This window comes from Myodes glareolus, chromosome 14 (assembly GCF_982192425.1).
Source record: "Myodes glareolus chromosome 14, mMyoGla1.1, whole genome shotgun sequence".
In the NCBI taxonomy this organism is placed as follows: domain Eukaryota; kingdom Metazoa; phylum Chordata; class Mammalia; order Rodentia; family Cricetidae; genus Myodes; species Myodes glareolus.
In genome coordinates, this window is record NC_142039.1 from 21,384,232 (window position 1) to 21,390,231 (window position 6,000).

Sequence of the window (6,000 nt, forward strand, 5' to 3'; positions counted from 1 at the left end):
CAGATCTAGGAAGACAGCCAGAGATTCCCTGTCCCATACTTCTGCTTGCACAGGAAAACAAAGGCTCTCCAAGGGTCCTGTGACCAGATCAAGGGCATTCCTAGGAGTGTAAAGAGCCTGCTTAGAATCCAAGGTTCCTGCTTTCCTGTTCATCACCACAGTCAGGTGACCCCTTGGTACTACATCCCACAGGAAAATACTACAAGTATGGTGCTTGTCGATTTGACATAACTACAATTTGAATGATTTAAGATAATCAGCAATATCACCTTGAAGTAAAATAAAATAAAAAAGCAGTACACGAGTCTCAAAGAAACAAGGAATGTGATGGAGTGCGTGCCTTTAATCTCAACACTTGGGAGGTAGAACCAAGCAGATGTCTTTGAGTTTAAGGCCAACCTGGTCTATACAGTAAGTTCAAGGTCAGCCAGGGCAGCACAATGAGACACTATCTCAAAAACTAGAAAACAGAAAAAAGAGAGAAAGGAAGGAAGAAAGGAAGGAAGGAAGAAAGAAAGGAAGGGAGGGAGGGAGGGAGGGAGGGAGGAAGAGTGGGAGGGAGGAAGAGTGGGAGGAAGGGAGGAAGGGAGGGAGGGAGGAAGGAAAAAAGGAAGGAGAAAGAAAAAAAGAAAGAAAGAAGGAAGGAAAGAAAGAAAGAAAGAAAGAAAGAAAGAAAGAAAGAAAGAGGAAGGAAATGTAAAAGCTGGTATATGATGTACACGCCTTTAATTCCAGCACTTAAGAGGCAGAGGCAGCTGGATCTCTGTAAATTTGAGGCCAGCCTGGTCTACAAATTGAGTTTCAGGACAGCCAGAGCTGTTACACAGAGAAACCCTATCTTGAAAAAACAAACAAACAAAACCAAAACAAACAAAAAGCTGGTAGAGTAGCAACACCTATAATCCCAGCTCTCAGGAGGCTAAGGCAGGAGGACTGACAAAGTTTGGGACCAATCTGAGCTACAGAGAGTTCCAGATCAACTCGGATCACAAAGTGAGACTCTGTCACAAGCAAACAAACATTGCACTGAAATTTATAATAACATCAGCTGTCTCGAGGTGGTGAATGCTGCAGCAGTAGCGACGCGAAGGCTAAGTTGGGATCACAAGTTCAAAGTCAGATTTGGCAGCATCAGAAGTCCTGTGTCAAGTTAAAAGATAAGATAAAAACAAGCAAACAAACAAACAAGAAAACCAAGTGTAGATGTGCTGTCTTTCCTGCAACAAATTCTACCCTGTTGAATTTGTATCACATTTTGTGGTGATAACGTCGGAATGTACTAGGGAATTGCGTGCAAGGAATCCTTGGGATTAGCAAAGCATCTTTTCACAAAACCAGTAATTCCTTCTGCTGCTCCTGAATCAGCTGAACACCAACTGCAACAAGTATCAGTCCTAAACATTCTTATTATTCTAAGCTCAGCTCCCAGCCCATAAATATCCTTCTAGGGAAGCAGCTAGGAAAGAAAGTTTTCCAACTGGAGTTGGGAAAATCCCAGAGATGATCAATCAGCTTCCTTCCTGTCTTCATCTATGGTCTCCATCACCAGAACACAGCCCCAAGCACAAACTGCAGAGATTTTCTAGGAGAAAACCAAGGGCTAGCAAGGCACAGAAGGAAGTCTATCCTAGTGATGCGTAGATGGTATCGGCGGCGGCACCAGGGAAGGAGCCCCGTGGCAGAGCACTGTCCTAGTATGCACAATGCTGTGGGATTGATCCCCAACACTACCAAAAGAACAAAAAAGAGGTGGATCAAAACAGAACTAGTCACGACTTCTCATATAGTCCAACGAAAGGCAACGTTAAACACAGGAGAAGGAAGTCAAGATAGGCTCATAAAAGGTGGGAAAGAAATTATACATCGTGATCAAGAAATTAAACTCTTTAACTGATGAACACATTGGTTGTGGAACTGGCTGGTTTGGTGAGTTATCTATTTGCTCTTTGTTTATTTAAGATGGCGACTTTAAAGGCCCAGGATTAGCTTCAAGAAGGAACATGGCAGACCACATTCATGAGTAAGGGACACCTGGTGAGAAACTAGCTGCTATGAGGAATCCCTTGAGCTTTAAAAGGAAGGCTAGGAAGGTTATACTAGAATTTTCTCCCAGGTCTATGATCACTAAATCAATCCATCCTCTTTATAGAGAATCTGACAAGGAACCCATTCAGTAATAGGAATCAACATGACCCCCACCACACAGGGCACAGAGAAGTGTTCCTTGCTCTCCCAAGTGCTGCAGAAGAGAGTCTATTCCGGGACAGAACACTTCCGGTTCAAGAAAGCCAGGGTGCTGTCCTGTAAGACGGTGCATCCATGTAGCAAGATGACTAAGGCCAGCTTGGGAACCTGGAAAATAACAACTCTATGCTCCCAGGGCCCCTTCCTGCAGAGTAACCGGGTCTTACCCTGGGGAGCTGCAGCCAGGCTCAGACTCCTCCTGGACCTGCTGCAATGAGAGACACCCTGTCCAGGTGAGGGTGGAGTACTCAGTACTGACAAATGAGAAAGCATCACCCTGGGGCACTCCGACTAAATCTTCAGGGAAAACAAAAATAAACTGAGAGGAATTTTCCACTGCCCCATTAATCAAGAGAGCAGCAGGCACGGAGCAGGAAACTCCATGGCCTGCATTCCAGGTCATCCGACCCACCCAGCCCACTGTTCATCACCACTTACCTGATGGAATCGCCCAGAACTGTGTGAACCCTCGTGGTTCTTCCTATGTATAATAGCTTCGACATTCTGAAAACCTAAACCATAAACTGGAGAGCAGGGTGGGTGGCCTTATCACCGTAACATTTCAGTAGAAGAAACAACCAGAACATTAGAGGTAGGGACTTCTGTCCAAACCCCTTTTCCATCAAATCTTGGGGTGGACAGACATTCTTGCGACTCCACTCTTTGATGAAGCGCATCTCTGCCTCTGTGTTTCTCTTATGGAACAGTCCTGAAGAGGGGCTAAGAGGTCACTCCACCACACAGGTCATTTAACATCTTTACAGGTTGTCTGTAATGAAAATATTTTCCCCATAAAGTTGTTGTGAAGATTAAATGAGATAAAATGTATGCAGAAGCTGACACATTTACAGTGGTTGTAGTCATTCAAGTATAGCAAGTCATTCATTCAACTATGATCTTCCTTTCTTTTTTCCTTCCTTTCTTCCTTCCTTCTTCCTTCCTTCCTTCCTTCCTTCCTTTGTTTTTTTGAGACAGGGTCTCCTATAACCCAGGCTAGCCTTAAACCTTCTTTGTAGCCAAGGAGGAGTAGCCGAGGCCTGTGCCACCAAACCTTCTGTGCTGGTGATCAATTTCAGGGTCTTTCGCACACTAGACAGTCTGCCAACAGAGCTGTATCCGCAGCCTGATTCAACAGTTGTATTCATGGCCACCATGCCCCCGCCACCCCCCAGGAAGTGTGGTGGTTTTGACCTTCAAGGTCAGCCAGTTAGAGAAACAAATACTAAAAGCAATGATTATGTTGTGAGGTGTACACGACAATCACCATTTTATGAAATTATCTTTGAATCTTCCCAGGAATGTGACTTGATAAATATTGGTGTGTCCGGTTTACAGTTGTCGCCTCTGAGGTCTAGAGGTCACCTTATAGACTTCAACTTGGATCTTTTGAGCTCAATCACAGCGATGTCTTGCTTTCTTCTGTTTTATGGAGACAGGGTCATAGTAGGTAGTTCAGGCTGGCCTCAAATACTCACTGTTATTATTTTAAGACAGACTCTCAAATAGCCTAGGCTGGTCTCAAACTCCTCGGGAGGCTGCCCTCAAAGTGATCTTATTGCCTCAGACGCCAGTGCTGGGGTCCACAGGCCTGTGTTACCAAGACAGGCCTCAAGAATGTCACTCTTAATTCAGATTTACCTGTCAGACCCCTTTCTGCCTTCGTGGGGGTTGGGAAGCCTCCCTCAAAGTATCCACCAGACCTTCTACTAGCTTCCTTGTGCCTCACACCTGCTGCTGAGGCCTCTTCAGCCCTGCACATAAACGTACTCACCTATTAGATGCAGAATTGACTCTGCCAGGTTGCTGTAAAGAAAGCCTCATGGCTCAGGATTCATACTGCTATTAAAACCTCCCTTTGCCTTGATAGCATTGCAAGCCGAATGCTCCTCCGGGACGTATGGCCCCAGATTTTAACCTGCCTTGAGGACATCGCTGCTATCAGCTGCCTCTTGCAGCCTGACAGTGGTGATTAAATACAGTTCTTAAAGGAGCCATAAGGAAGCTGAGTGTCCTGCGTGTGAGTGGAGGGCAGCTCAAACAATGAGCCAGATCCTCCTGCTTCTCAGGACAGAGAACTCACCCACCTTTCCAAGAAAGAGAAAAGAAATCATTCTGCAGTAAGCTAGCAGAATAGCGAAATGGGCTCTTTGGGGCAATCGGGAGAAGTAGCGTAAACACTGACAACTCTGACAGAGAGGCCCACGTTTCTGCCAAAAGTTAAGACGTGGAAACAAATATATTTCTTTTTTTTTCTTTTATTTTTCTTTTGAGGTATTGGGAGTTGAACCCAGGGCCTCGTATATGTCAGACTACCACTGAGCCACATTCCCAGCTCTCTTTTCGCTTTTGGTTTGGAGACAGCATTTTCCTGAGTTTCTCAGGCTGGCATTGCACTCATGATCCTCCTGCCTCGAGTCTGAAGCAGCCGGGGTTACAGGTAAACACACACCAGGCCACACTTAAGGAATCACGGGCCCGAAATAGCTGACTCGGCATTTTAGACCCCATAGAATCAATCTCGGCCTAATGTCTCTGTTCCAGTCCCCAGGCTTCTGAACCCCAAGTTCTAGAAAGCCATCCTTGCTGCTTGGCAAGCCTTCAGTAGGGCCTACCTGTGTCCCACACCATCCAGAAAGAACTCTCCTTGCCCTGCCCTCCACCTCTCCCTAGGACTGCTTGACTTCACCTTGCTGAGGATGTGGCTCCTCGGCAGCCTCCCTCAACTTCTCTGTCCCTCCTCCAACTTCTGACTCCTCTTTCCATTTTTCTTTTCTCACGAGAAAGTTGATTCTACCTCTGGGCCCCACCCCTTCTCCCCAAGCTCCCTCTCGCATCCTCAAGGCTTGCTTTCCACCCAGCCCCGTCTCCCATCTCCTGAGCGTCTGTTGTTTTGGCTTCTTTCACTTCTCTGGAGTGTCTATTCAGTCAAGCCTCTTCTGGAATAAGGGTTCTTCTTGTGGTCGTCTTGCTCAGCTAAACATCCGACTCTCCTCTTGCACAAGTTTGCACAGCTTGGGCTGCCCTTTCTCCAACAACCCACGCTTCTGCCTCAGACAATACCACAGCTACCATGACATCTACTCGAATCTGTTTTCCAGATCATAGGAGTCAGCCAGCTCCAAGAGTTCCTGTTCTCTTCTCAGGTGTGTATGTGTGTGTGTGCATGCATGCGTGCACATGAGTATGTGTGTATGTGCGTGCGTGTGTGCGTGCATGTGTGTGTATGTGCAAGTATATGTGTGTGTGTGTTTTCCAGTGTCTTCTTCAAGTATTCTCTGTCTTATTTTAAATATATTTTTTAAATAATTTTTAAGAATTTTAAACATGTATATACTGTATTTTGATCATATTCATCCCCAACTCCTCCCCATAACTTCTCCTCTCTCTTTACACACTCCCAAGTTTGTATCCTCAGGTTTTCTTTATTTGTTTGTTTGTTGTTTCTTTTTTTTCCTCACAGCCCACTGATTCCAATTGTGATGCCCAAATATTCATGGGTGTGGGGCCATCTTTCGGCACATACAACCTACCAGGGAACACATCTGTAATAGCTGACTCTCTTTTTTAGAAGCCACCAGCTGCCAATAGCTCTTCAGTAGGGGGTGGGTGCTCGTGAACCCATGAGCCCCTCTCCTCTCTACGCTGAAATATTGATCCAGCTTCTGTTTTGAGACCCTATCTCTCACTGAAACTAGAAGTTATGGATTCGGCTAAGCTGACTGGTCAATAAGTTCTGGGCCTCTGCCTGTCTCTGTA